Source organism: Lactuca virosa, chromosome 9 (genome assembly GCF_052849685.1).
Source record: "Lactuca virosa cultivar CGN04683 chromosome 9, Lactuca_virosa_CGN04683_v6, whole genome shotgun sequence".
NCBI classification, from domain to species: Eukaryota; Viridiplantae; Streptophyta; class Magnoliopsida; order Asterales; family Asteraceae; genus Lactuca; species Lactuca virosa.
In genome coordinates this window covers 281,073,900-281,099,046 of record NC_136434.1, presented here as the reverse complement: position 1 = coordinate 281,099,046, position 25,147 = coordinate 281,073,900, and the positions used below count along the sequence as shown (strand labels likewise).

At 44.1% G+C, this 25,147-nt stretch overlaps 1 non-coding gene across 1 annotated transcript; it reads left to right on the top strand.

The window, feature by feature from the left end:
• The first annotated feature begins 24,836 nt into the window (after positions 1–24,836).
• Positions 24,837–24,943, top strand: LOC145141551 (small nucleolar RNA R71). Its single transcript, XR_013722745.1, has one exon. It is a non-coding gene; the product is annotated as a small nucleolar RNA R71 (small nucleolar RNA).
• The last annotated feature ends 204 nt before the right edge of the window (positions 24,944–25,147 follow it).

Sequence of the window (25,147 nt, the reverse complement as noted above, 5' to 3'; positions counted from 1 at the left end):
CCAGAGGGCAAATTCGGGATTCCGATCGCCTTATTCGAGGCAGATCTTCGTTTGCCTACCACCGATTTCTTTAATCTGATTATCCGTGAATACATGTTTTCAGTGAGGGAGCTGACTCTCATTTCTATAAACAAGATAGTAGGCTTCGAGCTCCTTTGTCGTGCTCTGGGCCACTTGCCGACCGTTCTTTCTTCCAAGCACTTTTTTAACGCCTCCACTCAGTCGGGGACTCGAACTCTTTCTCGCCGTAGGGGAGTCCCTACTCTTATCCATGATAAGAAGTGTAAGAAGAAATGGCAAGAGAAATTCTTATGGGTGAACAATGATCTCGTGGTACCCAGTTACCCGAGGACTAAGGTGTACATCGACCGTGCCCCCGTGTTGTTTGGCGTTGACAAGCAACTGCCTGATGCCTTGGAGAAGATCAGCATCGCCGGTGAAGATTGGCTCGATTGTTTCTTGGCCGCCGGCGGGATGAGTGCTGCTTGGAGGTCTCGTGGGAAGATGCCTGAATTCTTTATTGTGAAATAGGGTATCTCTTTTTCTTTTCCTCTCTTCCCCCCACCCTTTTATTGAGAAGATTGGCAAGTTATGTTTACAGTGGTGGTTTGGCTGAATCGACATTGTTTCTTGTTTTTACCAGGTGTGGAGGAGACTGTTTCTTTAGAGAAAGCTCTACGGGGTCTGTTTGACGGTGAGCTTCAGGTTCGCGACGTTGACCTGGTGGAGGCTCTTCCACCTCCTTTTTCTGGCCAAGGACTTACGGCGACTGTCGATTCTGACAATGTTACCGACACTTATGAGGATCCGGACCTACAGGACGTTGTCATCACTGGTGCTTCTCAGAAGGATTCTACACCGTCTGGGTCCCCGGGGAGTCTTCGCCGGGTTAAGAGGTGTTTCACACTCTTGGAAGCCTCTTCCGACGGTCGAACTGAGGCAACTAGCACCGAGCCCCCTCTAGGTAAGAAGTGTAATTTGAGTCTCTTACTGGGGGGGTTAAGGATTCCAACCGTGCCCCCGATGAAAGTCCTTCAAAACTGCCGGAGGGAGCACAAACCGGGGCGACTGAACCGTCCCGTCATATGGGAGAGGAAAACACCGAAACAACCAACCCCATTACCACAATCGAAGGAGCCGGCACAAATACTGGTTCTTCGCCTCCTCATGGTCTTGCCTCTACCTCTTCTGGGAAAACCGCTACCACCCCCTGTTGATGGGTTCTTATCCGGATGCTTATAAGCCAGTTTGGAGACTAACTACTCAGGATCTTGTCTCCGATCATGACATTGCTCTCGAGTGGTATCAGCACGCATTTCCTCCTGCCACGACTGAGGCCCTAAGTGTCCTGTCTGACAAGCATGTGGCTGATGGCTTGCGTTACGTTGCCGCCCAAGTGTCGTCTTATTTAGTCGCAGCCCTCGAACGTATCTACGAGATGGAGACCCTCCGGTCCGATTTGGACAAAATGAGCATTGAATGTGAAGAACTGAAGGCCCAAGTGGCAAAGTTAGAAGCCGATAAGAGAAGCTTGGAGGCTAGGCAGGAGGTAGTGTTACGTGAGAGGGCAAGCTTAGCGGATCAAGCGGTGAAGTTGGTGAAAGAGGTGGAGGGCCTGAACTCTCATGTGGGGGTCCTGACATTGGAAAACGTCGGTCTGAGCAAGCGGACAGCGGAGGTGGAGGTTTATCTGGTGACCGACAACGCCGCAAGGGGAGCACTGGAAAAGGATATTTCTTGGGTCCTTAGCAACGGGATCAACCGGGTTGTGGATAGGTTGATTGAAAGTCCACAATTCCTCCAAGGCTTGGTTCTTGTGAAAGAAGCTTGTGTCGCTGCTGGTGTGGAACATGGTAAAAGGATTGTTTGGGAGCAGGTATCCACCGGGGAGGTTGACCCAAAGTCTGAGGAGAATGTGGCGGCTAGCACTCAAGAGATGGAAGACGCCTTGGTGACCTTCACGGCGACGAAATTTGCTGGCCATCTTCGCTTGGGTGCCCTGGACATAGTTGGGCTTCTTCATCTCTGTCAGGAGTCTCAGAGCGAGGGATCGGTCCCTAGTTCAAGCTTTCTTTCTAGTGATGATAACACTCCTGTTGATAAGTAGTTTTGTGTTTGGCTTGTTTTGATGTAACCCCCTTTGACAATATTTTCCTTATTTGTTTGTTGTCTTTGGTACCCTTTGTGGCCATCTTTTCAGTCCGGGAGTCCGACTGTCTGAACAATGTTTGCTTTTTATGGGTGTGAATGTTTCTCTTTATTGCACAAACTCTTTCGCCTGGTTACTCTGTGTATAGTTTATGTTGGCCATCACATGATATGTACACAGGGTTTGTTTACACCCTGGTCAGAGTTCTCTTGCTAGTGAACTCTTTGTGCTTTACTGAAACTAGTCTTTGAGAGATTTGTTCTAATTTGCTGCTTAAAGACCCTGGGTATAGCCAAGATCGTCATCGTGAGGCTCACCCAGTTTTGTTTTCTTTGTTTTTTATATTCGTGGAAGGTTATGACCCTTCTACACTCATGTCACATGTTCTTTAATTGATGAACATGTTTTGGGAGGAAGGTTATGAGCCTTTCTAATGTAAATTCCCTGGCTGCCTTCTTGTAACAATTTCGCTTGTGACGTTGGATGATCAGTCCTTGTTTCCACATGGTAAATGTACACAACCTCTTTGTTTCTTAAATTTGGATATAAGGAGCATCTGAATTACCCTTTCTATTCACTCTAGTTTTGTTTAGAGCATAATATGACAGAAAATAGTAAAGTAATTTATGTTGATTACATTTACATATTAAAATTAACACACAATGCGTTAGCTAGCACTGGTTCTACCTTTAACACTTGTTTTAAGAGTAGAAGTGGCGCAGGCTCTGTGCATTCCACGTTCTTGGAATGGCGCGCCCGACTTGAGCTTCTAGGACATAGGCACCATTCTGATGTGCTTCTACGATTTTGTATGGCCCTTCCCACGTGACACTGAGTTTACCCAATGGTTCAACATGGCTAGACTCGTTCTTTCTTAGCACCCATTCTCCAACTTTGAAGTTCTTGGCCCAGACTTGGCGGTTGTAATAGTTCTCGGTCCGTGATTCATACAGTGCTTGGCACATCTGTGCCGCATCATGTTTTCCGTCGAGCATGTCCAGGTCTTGGCGTCGTCCTTCTTCGTCGGCAACCTCCTCGAAACTCTTTGTTCGCAAGGAGCCAACAACTATTTCCAATGGGAGGACCGCCTCCATCCTATTGGTTAGACTAAAGGGCGTTTCTCCCGTGCTTGACCTTGCTGTGGTGCAATAGGACCATAGCACTGTCAGGAGCTCATCCACCCAGGCGGACTTTGATCTGAGTAGCCATTTCTTCAAACCATTGACCATGGTTTTGTTGGATATCTCTGTCTGTCCGTTAGCCTGAGGATGCGCTACTGATGTGAACCGGCGGTGGATTTTCTTGTCTTCACACCATTCCTTGAAGGGACTTCCTTCAAACCGAGTGTCGTCATCACTTATGAGGATCCTAGGGGTTCCAAAGCAGGCTAAGATGTTCTTTGTCATGAACTTTATCATCTGCTTGCCAGTAACAGTAGCCAGTGGTTCTGCCTCTATCCACTTGGTGAAATAGTCCACGGCTACCAGCAAAAACTTTACGCCTCCCGACGCCGGTGGAAATGGTCCCACTATATCGATCCCCCATTGGTGGAAAGGACAGGGGCTAGTGATGATTATCAATGGCATGGCTGGTTGATTTTGTAAAGGGGCGAATGCTTGGCATTCCGTGCATTTCTTGGTTAAGTCTGCGGCGTCGTTGTATATGTCTAGCCAGTATACTCCTAGGCGAAGTATCTTGCCTGCAAGTGCGCGAGCGCCTTCATGGGCTGATGTGTCCCCGGAATGGCTTTCTTCAAGAAAATCATGCCCCTCTGTCTTAGAAATGCATCCGAGTCATGGGCTTAGATATCCCCTTCGGTACAACTTATTGTCCCGTATCGCAAAATGTGGTGTCCTAACTTTGACTCTTCTTGCCTCCTGTGGATCGTCCGGAAGCACGCCATGACACAAGTAATCAACAAATGGTTTTGTCCATTCTGGGGTAGCTGATATGGTATTGACTTTTTGGTTATCAATACTCCTTTCCGGGACTACTTGGACCAACACTTTCTTTGTGAGATGATCATACGAGGTGGAGGCCAGTTTGCTGAGGGCGTCTGCCCTTGCATTTTTCTCCCGGGAGATTTGCTTTATTGAAAAACTGTTGAACGTGCTGGCTAAATTATGGACCGCGTCAAGATATTTCTGCATCCTAGGATCCTTTGCCTCGTATACTCCGTTTATTTGGCTTGTGATAAGCAACGAGTCACTAAGAGCTGCTAGTTGTTTTGCGCCAACCTCCTTGGCCAGCCTTAGTCCTGCCAAGAGCGCCTCATACTCTGATTCGTTGTTAGATACTTGGAAGTCGAACCGTAGTGCGTAGTTTATCTTTTCGCCTTTAGGGCTTTGTAGGATCAGGCCTGCGCCTGAGCCTTGTTTGCTTGCTGCACCATCAGTATAAAACTTCCAAAGTTCCTTGCCGACCTTAGGCTCTAATGGGTCGATAGAGATTGTCGTTGGTACTCCCTTGATAGTATCTGGGATTTCAACCAGGAAGTCAGCAAGGGTCTGGGCTTTGATGCTGGCTCTGGGGTGAAGTCACCCAACTCTATGGCCCACTTGGCTAGGCGTCCAAACTTTTCCGGCCTTAGCAACACTTGTTTTATTGGGTAACTGGTCAGAACCTCCACCTTGTGGGCTTGGAAATGCCTCCGTAAAAGTCTCACTGTGTAGACCAAGGCGAGGAAAAGTTTTTCCAAGGCCAGATAATTTACTTCTGGCCCTTGCAGGGCCCTGCTGACAAAGTGAATGTGGATTTGCTTGCCTTCCCTTTCCACCGCTAACACAGAGGAGATAGCCTATTCAGGCGCTGCTAAGTACATCTGTAGAGTCTCCCCCGGAAGTGGGCAGGCGAGAGTCGGGAGTTGCTGCAGTGCGTCTTTCAATTTTGCAAGGCCACGTCCGCTTCCTCTGTCCATTTGAATTGCTTTTTGTCTAAGCATCCCTTGAGTGTTTGGTACAGAGGAAGCGCCTTCTCTGCGGATTTGGCAATGAACCTTCCAAGAGCCGTTAAACTGTCGTTAATCTCCTGTACTCCCTTAAGGTTGTGGGGGTTTTTGACTTGAGGAAATCTTTTATTTTGGTGGGATTGGGTAGAATCCCTTTCCTGGTCACCTGATAGCCAAGGAATTGCCCTTCCTCGACTCCAAAAGTACACTTAGCCAGATTTAACTTCATCTGCGCTTCGACTAGCGTTTTGAAGGTTTCTTCCGCATCTTAGAGTAACATTTCTTGATTACGGATTTTAATTACCATATCGTCGACATAAACTTCGATATTCCGTCTAATTTGGTCGGTGAATACCTTGTCCTTGAACCTATGGTAAGTAGCACCCGCATTTTTGAGCCCAAATGACATTTTCTGATAGCAGAAGGTGCCCTTTTGGTATGGAAAACTGTTTTTGCTTCATCTTCTCGCTTCATCTGCACCTGGTGATAGCCCTTATATGCATCGAGGAAGCATTTGAATCGGAAGCCTTCAAGCGATTGGACTTTCTGATCGATCTCCGGGAGAGGGTAACAATATTTTGGGCAGACGTTATTGATATCTGAATAATCTATGCACATTCGCCATGCCTCATTGGCTTTCTTTACCATGACCGGGTTTGCTATCCATGTTGAGAACATTACTTCCCTGAGTATGCCAGCACTCACCAGATCGGCCACTTCTACGTTAATAGCCCTATTACGGTCTGCTGCCTGCCCTCACTTCTTTTGCTTTACAGCGTTGCTCCCAGGCGCTATGTTAAGACTGTGTTCTATGATCTTTCGATCGACGACTGTCAGATCCGTTGGCTTACAGGCGAAGATGGTAGAGTATTGCCTCAGAATCGCCACCAGTCGTGCCTTGGTTTCGTCTATTAAGTAGGCATTGATTATGTAGCACCTGACTCCTGGTACGTATTTAATTTCATTGAAATGTTACAATTTACTCTAGGACTCGGTGAGTTGGAGGCCCAACTCGTAGAGTAGACTCGACTGTTGGATCGGGGGTTTAAGTGACCTACTCGACGAGTTGGAAGACCGACTCGACGAGTAGGAGCTGTCTGGATAAAACCCTAATATTTAGGGTTTGCACCCTATTTAAACACTTTATCTCGTCCCAACCCAACCTCCATCACCCTCCCAACTCAGAGAAACCCTAGATTGAAACCCTAAACCATTTTTGAGTGATTTGATCTCTTTTGGTGCCTTTTTGTGTGTGTTTGAAGTTGAAGGAGAAGAAGAGAGCGTAGGAGATCAAGAGGAAGCTAGTAGATCCCAAGGTTTTGCTTTATTCTCAGTCCATTTAAGGTAAAAAGCTTGAACCTTGACCTTCTATTTCCTAGATCTTGTTTTGGGGCTATTTCTCCACCTTTTCTAAGCTTTTGAGAAGCTATGTTCAGTTTTGCTTGTATATGTGGGTTGTGTTTCAAATCTGGAATGATTGAGGGTTCCCATGGCATAAAGGTGCGAACTTTATGGCCATGGGAGACCCATGCATCATATAAACCCCATTTTATAGTATTTTAAGCCAAAAACCCCATGCATGGACATCAAGTTCGTAGCTTTACGTATAAAAGGGACCCTAGGAGGTCAGATCCATGATTGGGATGCATTAAGTCCCACTGAAATCGACTGTATAGTTTTGGACAAAGAGGGACTCGGAGAGTCACTTAGGTGACTCGGCGAGTCGGGACGCTTTTCCCCCCAAAGTATCTCCTAGAAATGGTTTTGGTTGAGTGGAAGGAACACTCAGCCAGATAGCGGTTTGTTTTGGACCTGGAACTCATGGGACTCAACGAGTGTATGAACAGACTCGGCTATTCCAAGGCAATCTTCCAACTTATGAAGACAGACTCGACGAGTTTAGGAGGAACTCGGCGAGTCATAGACTGAACATCTTCTTATGAATGAAGATGAACTCGGCGAGTTCAAGAACGAACTCGGCGAGTCGTTTGAAGATTGTCCGATGTGTTGTTGAAGGCGAACTCGTCGAGCTCTTGCTAGACTCGACGGGTAGGAGCGGGTTTATGACGGTTTGTGGTTATGGGGACTCGACGTGTTGGCGGATCAACTCGGCGAGTCGAGTCAACCAGATGGTGACTTTGACCAAAGTTGACTTTGACCATGGATTTGACTTGGACATTGATTGGGTTTGGGTCGACCCTTGTCAGGGTTGCGAGTATGAGTATGAGTTGATAACTTGGAAGAGTTGTCGTGTAGGGATTGAGGAGTCGGAGAGAGTCGATTTCCTATCGAGATCAGTGCAGACACTACGCGGCATCGAGGTGAGTTACCTTCCAGTAGGGGTGGGTCTACGGCCACAATGCCGGCCCACCAGTAGGAGTTGTTAGATGATTGTCTTTGTGATAATTGTCTATGTTTGCTACTACCTGTTATGTTTATGTGCTAGTATGATATGATTTTATGTGATAGTGATAGTAGGGGGTGAAATAGTCCCCGGTTACCGGTCGATAGGACTGAAAGGGTAGATTAGTACCCAACTATGCTAGACAGATTATGATATATACGATATGATATTATGTGGTAGTAGTAGGGGGTGAAATAGTCCCCGTCACCGGTTGAGATAAACCGGAGGGGTAGGTCGGACACCCCGGTATGTCTGACAGGGGTAGGTTAGGCACCCCGGTATGCCTAGCAGGGGTAGGTTGAGCACCCCGGTATGCTCATCAGGGTAGGCCGGGCACCCAGATATGCCTGGCATGGGGTAGGTCGGGCACCCCGGTATGCCTGACAGTATGTGTTACGTATGGTATGTGGTATGATGGGGGAACTCACTAAGCTTTGTGCTTACGGTTTACAGTTTTGGTTTCAGGTACCTCTTCAACGAAGGGGAAGGAGCCGGCGCGGTAGCGGCACACCACACACACACTGGATTCTGCACTATGAGACTCCTGGGATTGTACTATGATTTTCATTACTTTTGGTGATTTGGTTTTGAGATACGATATTATGGTTTTGGGGATTGATGTAACGATGGCGATGTTTTGGTTAACTATTTTATAAATTACTTAATTAAAATGAAATTTTTGGCCTTGAAAATTGGGATGTTACAAGTTGGTATCAGAGCCTTAGTTTGAGGTATTCGGATACATTCTCGGGTGTGTCTGAACTCAAACTGAGGACTTGGTAAGAAAACTTTCAAAAAAAATGAAAATCACTTTATGAAAAGATGTTTGAAAAGAGAAAAAGGAACTTTGAAAAAGAACAAGATGTGTGATGTGCGCGAACGGCCGAGCTCAAGTAAGTTCTCCCCAAGATACCCATACATGTTATGTTATGATATGATATGATTATGAGAATTGCATGCAAGATTAGGGCTAGAGGATCTAGGAAGGATGCCTTATATGCCTACTGTATATGTATGAGAAATGCATTCTAGATTAGGGCTAAGGATCTAGGAAGATGCCTGATATGCCTGCTATATGTGCTTTTGAGCTGCGAGATGTTACTGATTAGTCAGTTATATGTTAGCTTGGGTAGAGTACGATTGGATTGGGTTACTCAATTCCTGAATGTTGTTGCTTTGTGCTTCAGGAGTCCTAGTTATCTTCAGCTAACTAGTAAACGAATACGCTAAGTTACATATTGCGAGGAAGAAATAATTCCAGAAGGTTAGGTCTAGCCCTACTGTGCAACTCTTGTTTGAGTCCAACCGTTGTGGGGTAGGACCTTTCATTCGAAGAATTATCTGGTCTTAGTAATATGTAGTGGTATTCGCGAGCTAGTTAGGTAAAGGTAGCAGGGGCTCCTTATGCAGCTGATGGCGGAGAGTAGGTCGGAGAGTTACCCTAGGGTAAGCCTAGGACGAGATTGGAAAAGAGTGCAACAGTAGTAGAAGGGACTTGGTGAAGTCGAAGCAATCCTTGAGGAAAGTACGGATAGATGTGGAAGGTAGTGTGGGCCCGTACTACTGAAAGCAGAGGATCCGTACTCGAATCGAGGAGGGCCGAGATGGAACCAGGAAACTTGTAGAAGTGTGTGAAACCTGCCGAGGTTTATGTATGATTCTGATAGTTATGTGTTATGTTTCAGAATGGTGATGATCACGCGACACGGAGGAGGAGGTTCAGGGTCAGGATCCGGTCCAGGATCAGGTTCGGGAGCAGGTACCGAGCCAGTTGATGAGGGACTACGTGATTTCATTGCTTCTGAGATCACGAGAGGTATACTTGAGTCGACCCCGATGATTTTTGGGTCGATCAAGAAGGGATCATTCAGTTGATGGAGGATCGCCTCAGGGCATTTAGGAGCGATATGGCACTCGGCCAGTCAGGGTCACGCACACTGTCCTTCAAGGACTTTAGGGGCAGTGGTGCACCGGATTTCCATGGGGCTAAGGACCCCATCGCAGCCAGGAGATGGATTGCAGACATTGACTCTACACAGTTGACGAGCTTCTTCCCTGAGGGGTCGAAGGTGTGATATGCCGCAGGTTGTTTGAGAGACCGGGCAAGGGACTGGTGGGAGTCGGTTTGTGACTCGTTGGGAGCCTCGACTATTGAGACTATGACTTGGTCGGATTTTGTGACCAGGTTCAGAGTTGAGTTTGCGCCGGCTGTGGAGCTTCAGCAGCTGGCCAGGGAGTTTCTCGATATGAGGCAGACGACTGAGTCAGTGGCGGAGATTACTGCTAAGTTCCGAGAGAGGGCATTGTTGGTGCCCCAGTATGCGGGAGACGAGGAGATGCGGAAAACCCGCTATCTTGATATGTTACGAGCTGATATCCGGGAGCATGTCAGCTACTCAGCTTGCCCGACCCTGGATTCTATGATCGCCAGGGCGAGGGAGAGGGAGAGGGAGATTGATTTGGAGCACATCCGGAAGAGGAAGGCGGCAGAGGGACAGGCGACTGGTGTTTCGGGGAAGAAACCCAAGGGATCCGATGTTAGGTCGAAGGGCCATCAAGGCTGGAGCAGATGCGGAAAGTGCGGCAAGCCGCACGAGGGGGTGTGTAGACTGGGATCATCAGGCTGCTACAAGTGCGGCAATACGGGGAACTTCAGCAGGGATTGTACCGCCCCTGTGCCCACTTTCCAGACATCAGAATTGCTATGTTTCCACTGCAACCAGCGAGGCTATAAAAAGGCCAATTGCGCTCAATTAACAGCAGCAGCGCCAGTGAAGGCGCCAGCGCCAGCGACCTTGTGGATTACTGATGGCCGGCAGGGCAAGACAGAGGCTCCAGTGGTGAGGAGCCGAGCCTTCCAGCTGACTACAGAGGAGGTACGCGCCGCACCCGATGTGGTGACGGGTATGATTTCTTCTCCCTAGCTTTTATTATATGCGGTTTACAATATTGATATGTTATGTGGTATGTTGTTTAGGATCGTTCCATGTGAACGGTATCCCAGTTCAGGTATTGTTCGATTCGGGTGCTACCCGATCATTTGTCTCTCTTGCGCTTAGCAAGAGGTTCTATTAGTCTTCGGGCATGTTGGATTGCCCTCTAGAGGTCGAGATTGCGGATGATCGATCAGTGCGAGCATCAGCGGTTTTCAAAGATTGTGTTCTGATTTTATTCGAAGAGCGCTACCTGGTGGACTTGGTTCCCATTCCGCTGCGTGGGAACAAGGTGATCATAGGCATGGATTGGTTGAGCCCCAACGGGGCGGTGATCGACTGCAGGCAACAGTTGGTTAGGATCAGGACCCCGAGTTGGGGAGAGTTGGTGATTCAGGGCGAGAGGCCACAGCGCGGACCAACACTATGTTCAGCAGTGAGGGCTAGGCGCTATCTTCAGCAGGGCTGCGCTGGGTATGTCGCCTATGTTATGAATACCCGGGAGGCGGGTAAGACGATGGTGAGCGATGTTCCGGTGGTACGAGATTACGCGGTTGTATTCCCAGAGGAGCTGCATGGGATACCTCCGGAGCGACAGGTGGAGTTCAGGATCGACCTAGTCCCGGGTGCGGCTCCGATAGCCAAGGCACCATATCGGTTGGCTCCTCCCGAGATGCAGGAGTTTTCTACACAGCTGCAGGAGTTATTAGACAAGGGATTTATCAAGCCGAGTAGTTCGCCTTGGGGAGCCCCGATCCTGTTTGTCAAGAAGAAGGACGGGTCGCATCGCATGTGCATAGATTACTGGGAGCTGAACAAAGTAACGGTGAAGAACCGTTACCCACTTCCGAGGATAGATGATTTTTTCGACCAGCTTCAGGGAGCATCTTGGTTTTCCAAGATAAACTTGCGGTCAGGATACCACCAGATGAGGGTCAGAGAGGAGGATGTACAGAAGACTGGTTTTCGGAATCGGTATGGCCACTACGAGTTCATGGTGATGCCCTTCGGGCTCACCAATGCTCCTTCCGTGTTCATGGACCTCATGAACCGCGTGTGCAAACCGATGCTAGATCGATTTGTGATAGTTTTCATTGATGACATCTTGGTGTACTCCAAGATGCAGGAGCAGCATGAGGAGCACTTGCGAGAGGTGTTAGATACCCTGAGGAGGGAGAGCTTGTATGCCAAGTTCTCCAAGTGCGAGTTCTGGTTACGCGAGGTGCAGTTTCTTGGGCACCTTGTCAACTAGAATGGGATATTGGTTGACCCGACCAAAGTGGAGGCTGTGATGAGATGGGAGGTTCCGAAGTCTCCATCTGAGATTCAGAGTTTCCTCGGACTGGCAGGCTATTATCGGAGATTCATTCCGGACTTCTCCAAAATAGTCGTACCCTTGACGCGGCTGACAAAGAAAGCTGTTGTCTTTCGTTGGGGGCCTGAGCAGCAGGCAGCATTTGAGGCGTTGAGACAGAGACTGTGCGAGGCGCCGATTCTCGCCTTGCCTGAGGGCGTGGAGGATTTTGTGTTATATTGTGATGCGTCCATATCAGGGTTGGGCGCGGTATTGATGCAGAGAGGGCACGTTATCGCTTACACTTCGAGGCAGCTGAAGCCTCATCAAGCGAACTACCCGACGCATGATTTGGAGTTGGGGGCGGTCGTCTTCGCCCTCAAGATTTGGCGACACTACCTCTATGGGGTCCGTTGTACCATCTACACGGACCACAAGAGTTTGAGGTATCTCATGGATCAGCCGAATCTGAACATGAGGCAGCGTCGGTGGTTAGATGTGGTGAAGGATTACGATTGCGAGATCCTTTACCACCTGGGGAAGGCTAATGTCGTGGCCGATGCGCTTAGCCGCAAGGCAGCGCCGATTAGAGACATCTGCATGAGGATGACGGTGGTAACTCCTCTTTTGGAGCAGATCCGAGAGGCCCAGCAGGAGGCTATGAAGGAGGAACATCGGAAGAGCGAGCGTATTGTGGTACAGATTTCCTCCTTCGACTATGATAGCCGTGGGTTATCGACGCTACATCGTAGGGTTTGGGTTCCCTATCATGGGGGTGTGCTCCAGGTTCTGATGGAGGAGGCGCACAAATCCCGATTCTCGATTCCTCTCGGGGCGACGAAGATGTACAGGGATCTTCGACCCGATTACTGGTGGCCCTGCATGAAGCGGGACGTCGCCTGGTACGTAGAGCGATGATTGAACTGCAGGAAGGTCAAGGCTGAGCACCACAGACTACACGGCAAGATGCAGCCCCTAGACATTCCCATGTGGAAATGGGAAGATATTGCTATGACTTCATCACCAAGCTTCCCAGGACTGCACGGGGAGTGGATTCGATTTGGGTTATTGTGGATCGGTTGACCAAGAGTGCCCATTTCATACCGATCCAGGAGAGCATTTCGGCCGAGAAGTTTGCCGACATCTACATCCGAGAGGTAGTAGCTCGGCATGGAGTGCCAGTTTCGATGATGTCGGACCGAGACGTGCGGTTTACTTCCAGGTTCTGGAAGAAGTTTCACGACGAGTTGGGTACTCGTCTGCATTTCAGCACAACGTTCCACCCTCAGATGGATGGTTAGAGTGAGCGGACCATCTAGACTTTAGAAGATATGCTGCTGGCCTGCGTTCTAGACTTTGGTGGTAGCTGGGATACCTACCTTCCATTAGCTGAGTTCTCCTACAACAACAGCTACCACGCGAGTATCGACCGTCCTCCCTTCGAGATGTTGTACGGAAGGAAGTGTAGGACCCCGATATGTTGGGGCGAAGTCGGAAAGAGGGTCATGGGGAGCACCGAAGTGGTGCTCAAGACGACAGAGAGAATTTAGCAGGTTAGGAGCAGGCTTCAGACTGCTCAGAGTCGGCAGAAAAGTTACGCCGACAAACGCCGATCATACCTGGAGTTCCAGGTCAGGGATATGGTCCTCCTGAAGGTGTCGCCTTGGAAAGGCGTCATCCGGTTCAGGAAGCGAGGCAAGTTGGGCCCCAAATACATTGGACCTTTCCAGGTTGTAGCCTGGGTGGGCAAGGTGGCATATAGGCTGGACCTGCCAGCCGAACTCAGTCAGATTCATAGTACATTTCACGTCTCCCAGTTACGGAAGTTCCTAGTGGACGACTCGGAAGTTGTACCCTTGGAGGATATTCAGGTGGATGACAGCCTGAATTACATCGAGCGGCCAGTAGCGATCCTTGACAGGAAGTCGAAAGACCTGAGGAACAAGAGAGTGGAGCTGGTGAAGGTGCAATGGCAGCACCGCAAGGGATCAGAATGTACTTGGGAACCAGAGGTTGAGATGAGGGAGCACTACCCCGAGCTTTTCCAGAATCAGCAGCAAACTTCGAGGACGAAGTCTAAAATAAGTGGGGGAGATTTGTAGCACCCGACTCCTGGTACGTATTTAATTTCATTGAAATGTTACAATTTACTCTGGGACTCGGCGAGTTGGAGGCCCAACTCGTCAAGTAGACTCTACTGTTGGATCGGGGGTTTAAGTGACCTACTCGACGAGTCGGAAGACCGACTCGACGAGTAGAAGCTGTCTGGACAAAACCCTAATATTTAGGGTTTGCACCCTATTTAAACACTTTATCTCGACCCAACCCAGCCTCCATCACCTTCCCAACTCAGAGAAACCCTAGATTGAAACCCTAAACCATTTTTGAGTGATTTGAGCTCTTTTGGTTCCTTTTTGTGTGTGTTTGAAGTTGAAGGAGAAGAAGAGAGCTTAGGAGATCAAGAGGAAGCTAGTAGATCCCAAGGTTTTGCTTCATTCTCAGTCCATTTAAGGTAAAAAGCTTGAACCTTGACCATCTATTTCCTAGATCTTGTTTTGGGGCTATTTCTCCACCTTTTCTAAGCTTTTGAGAAGCTATGTTTAGTTTTTCTTGTATATGTGGGTTGTGTTTCAGATCTGGAACCATTGAGGGTTCCCATGGCATAAAGGTGCCAACTTTATGGCCATGGGAGGCCCATGCATCATATAAACCCCATTTTATAGCCTTTTGAGCCAAAAACCCCATGCATGGACATCAAGTTCGTAGCTTTACATATAAAAAGGACCCTAGGAGGTCAGATCTATGATTGGGATGCATTAAGTCCCACTGAAATCGACTGTATGGTTTTGGACAAAGAGGGACTCGGCGAGTCACTTAGGTGACTCGGCGAGTCGGGACGCTTTTTCCCCCAAAGTATCTCCTGGAAATGGTTTTGGTTGAGTGGAAGGAACACTCAGCCAGATAGCGGTTTGTTTTGGACTTGGAACTCATGGGACTCGACGAGTGTATGAACAAACTCGGTGAGTCCAAGGCAATCTCCCAACTTATGAAGACGGACTCGGCGAGTTCAGGAGGAACTCGGCGAGTCATAGACTGAATATCTTCTTATGAATGAAGATGAACTCGGCGAGTTCAAGAACGAACTCGGCGAGTTGTTTGAAGATTGTCTGATGTGTTGTTGAAGGTGAACTTGTCGAGCTCTTGCTAGACTCGACGGGTAGGAGCGGGTTTATGACGGTTTGTGGTTATGGGGACTCGACGTGTTGGCGGATCAACTCGGCGAGTCGAGTCAACCAGATGGTGACTTTGACCAAAGTTGACTTTGACCATGGATTTGACTTGGACATTGATTGGGTTTGGGTCGACCCTTGTCAGGGTTGCGAGTATGAGTATGAGTTGATAACTTGGAAGATTTGTCGTGTAGGGATTGAGGAGTCGGAGAGAGTCGATTTCCACATCGAGATCAGTGCAGACACTACGCGGAATCGAGGTGAGTTACCTTCCAGTAGGGGTGGGTCTACGGCCACAATGCCGGCCCACCAGTAGGAGTTGTTAGATGATTGTCTTTGTGATAACTTTATATGTTTGCTACTACATGCTATGTTTATGCGCTAGTATGATATGATTTTATGTGATAGTGATAGTAGGGGGTGAAATAGTCCCCGCTTACCGGTCGATAGGACCGAAGGGGTAGATTAGTACGCAGCTATGCTAGAGAGATTATGATATATGCGATATAATATTATGTGGTAGTAGTAGGGGGTGAAATAGTCCCCGTCATCGGTTGAGATAAACCGGAGAGGTAGGTCGGACACCCTGGTATGTCTGACAGGGGTAGGTTAGGCACCCCGGTATGCCTAGCAGGGGTAGGTTGAGCACTCTGGTATGCTCATCAGGGTAGGTCGGGCACCCAGATATGCATGGCATGGGGTAGGTCGGGCACCCCGGTATGCCTGACAGTATGTGTTACGTATGGTATGTGGTATGATGGAGGAAATCACTAAGATTTGTGCTTACGGTTTACAGTTTTGGTTTCAGGTACCTCTTCAGCGAAGGGGAAGGAGCCGGCGCGGTAGCGCCACATCACACACACACTGGATTCCGCACTATGAGACTCCTGGGATTGTACTCTGATTTTCATTACTTTTGGTGATTTGGTTTTGAGATATGATATTATGGTTTTGGGGATTGATGTAAAGATGGCGATGTTTTGGTTAACTATTTTATAAATTACTTAATTAAAATGAAATTTTTGGCCTTGAAAATTGGGATGTTACAGATTCGCACAAGCTGCTCTGGATACTCCATGTTTATCTGGTTTTGCTCTATGGAACATCCCTCATTGGACTTCTTTGGCACGCGCACGAGTTTTGGGGCGTCTATGATTTGGTGGTAATACTATGCTCTGGTATTTGTGGCGAGGACCGCCGCCGATCCCTGGCGCGTGCTGAATTTAATGATGCCATGTATCGTCGATGGTACGAGATGTAGTAAAGCGATAGTTGATCGTCCAAGCAAAATGTTGTGTTCTGTTGGGTATCGGATCACAGAGAATTCGACTGTCCTTGTGATTCAGTACCTTTCGTCGTGGGTGACCAACGTTAAGGGCAACCGAATAATTCCTAGCGGCCACAAGCTATGCCCGGTGAATCCTACTAATGGTCCACCGGTTGAGGGTCGGAGCCCCTCCTTCCACATGTCAGGTAGCTGCCAGAAGCAGTGCTCATAGAGTATATTAGAGCAACTACCATTATCAATGTATATTCGGTGGACCTTCGTGTTATGAATGAATCCTGATATGAGGAGTGGGTCTCGTGGATCCCAGTTTGATGGTCTGGGATTGCTACTCGAGAAACTGATGTTGAGTAGGTTTCTCGAGAGTGCCTCGATCTCGTTTTTTGCTTGGTGAGGTGCGTTTCTCTTACGAGAATTAGAGATAGTGAATACCTCAGTGCCGTCATACGGATTCGTCTGCAACAGATTGGGATGTGATATCACCATCTGAGGTGATGAGACATCCGATGACGATTTCCGGAAATTGCTCTGGAGCCCTGGTTCTATTGTTTTTATCGTAATTGGCGGGATCTGTGTCATCGGCAACTGGAGTGGTTCGCGCGTTCTGAACATCGCTTCTACTACCATCCCAGATGTTGTTGGGTTTAGATCCCCCTTATGCAAGGAACCAACGTCGTCTATTGGCTGTATCACTCTGAGGATACATCCGGATGGCGCCAAATGTTGTGACATGCTCTTCAAGGGGTTTGGATGCTTGATGATGTAACCGATTTGGGTGCTTTCCTGAAAACACAATCACAGAAGAACCGTTAGAGGACGACCGGGTGTTCTCCCAGGACGTCACTCTGACGATCAAGTTAGTTTTCTGAGAGAGAGAGAGAGAGAGAGAGAGAATTAGGGTAAATTCAGTGAGAGAGAAGATGGATCCCCTCCTTGAGAAGGAAGAGATCCTTTTATACCTGTTACTAACGGATCGTGGTGACAGTCTCTTGTGAGCGAGATACGTGGCCTCCTCTTATTGGGAGAGATATTCATGCTAACTAACCGCAAGGTGACGTCAGTTCTGGGCGTCACCCGGGGTATTTTTTGCTTTCTCATTGGTTGTGAGTGAATGAGGAGATCACATGGGATGTTCTTCCCTTGTGACGAGAAATGAGTTGTCGCTCCGACTTTGTCTCTCTGAGGCCAAGACCGAGTCTCGGCCAAGGCAGTAACGTCTCTGTTACATTTAACGTGGTCGTTAGGTAACATTAACAGACAACTAAACTGAATCTTATCAATTTCAGTTAGGGATCATCCAAGCACTTTAGATGACAGCACCAAATTATTTAGAGGTCCATAGATAACATTTTTCCTGTTAAGGTAGGGGGAAATTAAACTTTGACTACATAGTTTCTGTTTACTCATCATATCATACATGGACATACTCTGTATTACTTCCAGTTACGATCAACGTTGACTAAACCAATGCATAACACACTTGTAAAGCAAAACCCCCATGTATCTTGGTTTGAAGAATAAGTGATATTATCATCTTAGAATTACTCGTGACTTGATCCATGAAGTAATCTATAAGTGAGGGTTGCTCCAAACTTAAATCTCCATTAAGTATTCATGAGTATTAGTTTCAATCTCTATATTATGTGCAATCACTATGAACAATCTACTAACACTCCATGAATATCTTCAATCACTTACTTACTTTAAAGAGTATGACCGACTATGGAGGTTTCGATAATAAATACTTGGGAAGTGGGTTCCAAACATGCAAAATGGAAAAAAGTATAAATGAACAAACAAATGGTAGTAAACTAGCTTATTATTAAGTCACCACAAAGAATAATGACCAAATCACTTACAATTTATATTGTTATAAGTTTCAAAATATCAAACTAACAACTAAACATTTGTGCCATATAACTTGTAAATCCTATGCCTATGGATCCAGTATGACTATCACGCTTAGTCCTCGATAATGGCTTTGTGAAAGGATCAGCCAGATTCTTCTCTAGTGATACTTTATTCACTACGATGCCTCCTTCTTTAACTCTCTTTCGAAAGTAGTGGTACTTCCCGAGTATATGTCTCGATTCCCATGATTTTCTCATTCTTTTCATAATTGACGCCATCTTGATTAAAAACTTAAACTGTTAAGCTTATAATCCCTCTCGCCACAATTGTTAACATTCAGGTCCTACTTAGAAATATAGTCAATCATTTGGTCAAACCAATCTTTTAACAACTTATCAAGTTTGTCCCTTTTCATATTTTATTTTTATTTTTGTCGTAGCGTATTACCTTATTGTTTAATTTATATTTTCCTTTTGATTATTATTTATTGTTTTTATTATACTCTCATTTTATTATTTTATTTATTTATTTATTTAATATTATTTTATTTTATCCCCATTTGAAGGATTTTACATTCTACTAACAACCAAGTTAGATTTATATCTCGTCAAATACATTTTTCCTTGCCTACTCCCAAATTTCTACATCTCCTATAAGTAGCTTTAGTCAAAAACATTTATCATTAGCTTAGGATCGAATAACTTTAGTTTAGCAACCCGCATTTGCAACCTTAGATCTATGTTTTTCTCAGAAGCTTTAGATCCTTAGATTTATCAAGAACCTTGTATGATAAAAAAAAGTTTTTTTTGAAGCTTGGATCTTTCAGAGGTTTGTATTTTTTATCTTATGAATGGTTAAATAAGGTCTCAAGGCTACCTTCTTACCAAATGTCTTTAGATGAGAGGTCTAGAACAGCTCTTTCCAACTTTGATTGAGGAATCATAGGTCGTGCTTTAGAAGTATGGGTCTGCAACTTTGGTTTATCAGCAACTCTTCAGTTTAGCAATATGATTTTTTAGCAGTGTAATCTATCGTATTTATTGTTCATTATGTGGACAATTCAACAATAAAATCAACCATTTTACCCATTACCCAAACATAATATCCTTGTTTTTTTAGTAGATGCTAATATTAAGGGGGAGCTTGTGATGCTCTATCAGATCCGACAGATTCTCATGCCCTACTTTATAATTATTTTTTATCTGATTACATATTGAATAAAAAATAAAGGGTGGATCATAGGCATTCATCTGTGATATTTAGAGTTTTGGATTTTTGAAGAAATCTAGGAAAGGATATTAGTTATTACTTAGGCTATTCTAATTGATCTTGGTCTGTTATCTATATGTCATAATCCTGCTAATTGAAGTCAAATTTCATACCTTATAATTTGAAAAATCCTTTGGGTAAATCTTAGTATAGGATCGTACATTAACAAGGAAAATGTAATTCTCTCTCTCTCTCTCTCTCTCTCTCTCTCTCTCTCTCTTCTTATAGTTTAACTATAGGATCCTACACTTAGGGACCTATTTCACTTAAACCATAACTCTGATACCAACTGGTAATACCTGGCAATTAATATAAAAATACACCTAAATTTTTTACATTTTTCATTTTATATTTCAAAACAATTGTGTATCTTAATCTTAAGGCAAAATACTGCAAGCAGTTATCCAAAATATACAACATAGTTATAACCAAGGGTATTACAAAATTTACATGCAAAACGTAAACCTATATACTATATCCGATCTTCTATCTCTCCATTAAAAATTTCCCATAACGGGGTTGCTAGATCTTGTAAGCACAATATTACTAGTGAATAATTCTAGTATAACAAATAAATAAACATAACTCATCAAAAAAATCTGACATATAAACAATATCCACATGTAACACTAAAATAGCTCATAATATTCATATAATTGATGACATCAACTCTATTATGTCTAAACGAGTTTACTTTTTTGGGTATTTCCATCAAGTAACTCATTATGAGGCTCACCAAATATGCTAAGTATTGTCACAAGCAACTCATTATGTGAGATTGATTTGTGCACAGAGTACCTACTTAGTTTTAAATTTATAACCTAACAAACTTCTACTATCTATGCACCTATAGGCAGTGTACCTAGTCAGCTTATAGTGTAGCTCAGGTAAGTCGGGTGTCGATCACAGCGAATGGAATTCAATTTAATAAATTAACTAATTCTAATCAAACTATTAAACAAACTATGATGGGGGGGGGGGTTATTGATTTTTCAAGATCATAATAACTTAATATCAACTAGCAAACAAGCAAGCAACAAAAACAAAGAAACTTCAAGAATTAAAAGAATACTTCTGTCTAGATCCAATTTCACTGTCTCCTGTGGTTGATTTCTAGTGGATAGATTATACTGTTTACCAATTATCTAGCTATTATGGTCAAATATCTAGGCCTGTCAATTTATGGATGATAAAGCAATAGTAATGCACAAGTTAAACACTAAATTGATAATAGCACAATTGGATTATGAATGATATTAGTTACTCTTCTACGGTCAAGTTAAGCAACCAAACACAAATTAATGCTAATTATGCTCACTAACACAGTTAAAGTTACTAGCTTTAATTACTTTTAACTAATATATGATTAATCCTTGCTCTAACTATTTAATTGTCACAAACAATTACGATATAGATTCATGCAATTAATATGATCAATTAACATAAAAAATCTAATTTATGAGCAATATAAACTAGAACCAAAACATGATAGGCTTTATATATATCAAACACAAGTAAATCAATAATAATCATCCAATAATTGAAATCAACACATAAGTATCAAGCTCATCTTCACCAAACAGAAGTAAAAGGTGTTTAGCCTCTCATTATAGCAGAAAAACACATTAGATCTAAGTAAAATAAGCTAGACATAAGTTTAATAAGCAAACCAAGTAGATCAATGTTGAATATCTTCTAAATCTTCTTCAATTCTTGAGCTCTATTGAATTTCGACTTCCTCTGGGTTTCTAAGGGTTTATTAGTCGTAAATAACCTCAGAGAACCGAATGCATCCCCTCAATTTCGACCTAATGTCTGGGATTTTATATTTGTGGAAATCTGACCACCACGTCGTGATTGACCGCCACCACGATGTGGTCTTCGAGTTTTTCTAGTGTGGTAAGTCAGCATAACGGTCACAATTCTTCCAATTGCCACATCGCGGTTGACCCACCACGATGTGGACTTCGGTCTTCTTTCTTCTTTTTCTTTGTTTTAGCTCCCGTTTCCTGCTTCCAGCTCCTCATATGTTTCCTTTTTGTCCCGAGAAAGTCTTCGCAGCTACAAAACATAATTTAAACATATTAAGTACCTTTTGTTCCATATTAAACATAATTATATCTAAAAGTATTAGAAACATGAATTAAATATATAGTTAATTATGCACATATCAAAATACCACACTTGTCCTTTGCTTGCCCTCAAGCAAAACTGATTTTATTATCATCATATCATGACTTTAGCTACCAATATCTCACAAAACAATCCATTTTGAGCCTCTCCAATACTCCAAGACCGCAATGCATGTATTTGTGTCTATATTTTTCCTAAGAACTTCCCCAATCCTAAATACGCACAATCTTCATAAACACTTACCCACTTCTTTTTAACAACACTCATTTTATGCATCCCTCCGAATCCATCCCAAGAAAACGTTCTTAACCTCAAGGTATTTTTGGTTAATCCCCCAAGCATACATATGGAAAATAACCTAGAAAGTAAAAATACAATAAATAACGTGGAAAATTTCGCCTTATTCTTGAGTCTTTGAGAATTTGGAGTTTTTCTTCATGAGATTTATTGATCTTCATAGCTGTATAGACTCTTATTCCCAACTTTCACAACTTTTTTCTTTTCTTTTCTTTTTTTTTTCACTTTTTCACTCAAAACTAAAAATCCTAAAAGAACAACATAAGCTCTCTTGGATACGCTTATGGTACACGATGTTAAACATATTGCGGCCCTCAAACTAAGAGAGGCCATGTTTTTGTTCCATGATTTCACTAGGATAGGGAAGCCACAAACACACTATAACATCTACTGGCTCAAATAAACATTGAAACTCGCATCGGATCGTCCCACACAACACTAGCAACCTAAATCTCAAAATAACAATTTTGTTTGACTAGATTCAGTTTTAGATTATTGTTTCAAATCTTTCTAATAATTTTTTAAATCCTAGCCATTTTTTTCAATTTTTTTTAATCAGAATGCTGGCTTTCCTATATTCGACCCCCTAACCCACACTTAAATGATGCAATGTCCCCATTTCATGATAAAACAATAAAAGAACATATAAATTAAATATGAAGAATTGGAACAGACTCCCCTTCGGTAGTAGTGGTGAGATCGAATTCTAAAAATGTATGGAAAGCTATGAATTCTCGTAATATGGTTGGAAAGAGTACTTTTGAGCCTTCTTCTCGTGAATGCAAATGTGCCATATTGGAATAAATCAAAGAACCAATCTTCAAAACTGTGTTGATCCACTGCCACGTCGTGGGAAAGCACCGCCACGGCGTGGTGTAAAGATGGAAGTGGTGAATGGTCGAGCAAAATAAAATCGCCACGACGTGGTGTAGATGGCCACGTTGTGGTGAAGTCAGATCTAGTTGTAATTAAAACTTTTTCCACGACATGTTGATGATGTGCACGTCATGGTTCCTTCCCACTCTACGTTGTTGAATTTGGGAGTGGGGTCTCCCTTTGCTCCTTCCATTTCCGCTTGTAAGCTTAAACTCTTCTCTTGTAAGATTTTTTCGAATTCTCCTTCTTCTTTTTGTTGGCATATTCCTAATACGTGTGCTTCACCCCTTTACCTTTCCTCTTTACCTTGTTCACCTTCTTATTGTCTTCCTTAGATCATTACTTGTCTTTTACCTCCATCTCGGCCAAAGTTGGCTCTTTCAATTACCCACCCATGTCTTCTTCAATTATTTCCACTTCTTCATACAAGCCATCATCTATTTCGTCAACTTCTTCTTCCACTTGAACCTTGGGTGTAGTAAATGCAATCACCTCAAATGTCATGGGAATCGAGGCTCTTGGCTTCAAAACTTTTACTTTTTCAACATTGGGCTCCTCCCAAACCTTAAGTTCTTCTTCCATCACCTTCTCAATTGCAAGTAGCTCATCACAATCTTCTTCCATGGCATCCATCTTTGACACTTCATTTTTAGGCTCTCTATGATTCACTCTAGGACTCATCGTAAAGGTAATAGCATCATCATCCATACGAAGTGTGAACGCTCTTGTGGTACTCAAAAATGGTATTCCCAAAATAATGGAAAGGTCTTCATCCTCCTTCATGTCGAGAGCCACAGAGTCGACCAGAAAAAAAAACATTTCCTACTTTAACTAGTAAGTCTTCAATTATACCTCGTGGGTATGTAGTTGAGTGATCCACCATCCGAATGGTCATTCTTGTATCTTGGAGCCGTGGTAATTAGAGCTTTTTATAGAAAGAGTATGGCATGAGATTAATGCATGCCCCGAATTAGCTAGAGCATTAATAGAAGTCGAGTTGCCAAATTCACAAGGAAATATGCGTTGTCCTGGATCTCCTATATTTATTGGTAATCCATTGATAATTGTAGCTTAACACAACTCATTAAGAACTATCGTTGAGGCCTTTTTAAATTCCTTTCTATTTCTCATTACATCTTTTGCGAACATGGGAAGTTTTGCCATCAATTTGAGGAATGGGGCATTGATTGAGAGTGCGAGCACTTGTTCCATAACATTTCTTCGTTTGGGATCCAGAGAATGTATGATTGCGCGAGATGGGAATGGTAAAGGAGACTGATATGAATTAATCGGAAAAAAAATTCTTCACGGCACCACGACGTGGTGGGTCATCAGAAAACAACTCACTTTCTACTCTTTTTGCTTCGGGCTTCTCTTCTTCCAAACATAACTTGGGCTACATTGTGGCTTCTTAATGGGTCACAAATGGCTCAGAATGAACCTCTTCTTCAGTGTAGATCACCATTACATGAGGTTGTGCTTTTGGGTCTTGCTTTCGAGGTGGTAATCTCTTACTGACAAGTGTAGTAAGTTTCCTAGGTTGTTTCTCTATGTTTTTTATGGAATCTTGATGATTTCATACATTAGAATCAGTTGTATCAAGTCTCTTTTCAGATGCGTCCATAAATCTTTGAAGTACCGACTCAAAATTTATCTTCTTTTCTGGTTGTGGTTGCTCTTTTTGGTAGAACCCTCGATAGGTTTGTCTATACTTCTCATATTTATGTTTCTTGTACTCTTCATATGACAACCATTCCTTCTTAGGCTTCCTCCAATCTTCGTTATACTTGTCACCACTCGAGTAAAACACTTGCTCCTTCTTGTTCCCATTTTCATCCAAATCACACTCCTTGGTCAAATGTGCACCACTACAATTATCACAACCAACTCTTATGGCATGAATGGATTGGTCTAATTTTGTCATTCGCCTATCCATAGAATCTAGCTTATCTATGATTGCAGCCAAGTTCTTGTTTCCTCTATCCTTTTTTCCTCTAGTAACATCCTCTCTTGGGTTATAGTACTCTCGTGAGTGCTTTGCAAATTCTTCAATTAACTCTTTGATATCAGCTAGCTCCTTCTTCGTCATTGGCCCTTGGGAGTCAAGAAGTTGTCTTGTTGTGACATTAACCCCATCATAGAAAATAGACACTTCTTGTTGGACATTCAAATCATGTTGAGGGCAACTTCTAAGAAACCCTTTGTACCTCTCCCATGCTTCATATAGAAACTCTCCAACCTCTTGTTGAAAATTAGTTATCTTCTTTTTGAGCTTTGAGATCTTGGAATATGGGCTAAATTGCTCAATAAAAGCTTCACGAAGGGTGCCCCAAGTAGTAATGGATCCGGGTGTAAGAGATTTCAACCAAATTGTTTCTTCACCAGTAAAAGTGACCAGAAGCATCATTAGTAGCATTGATTCTCTTGACACATTAGGAACATGAAATAGTTGGCAATGTTTTTGAACTCATCAATGTGT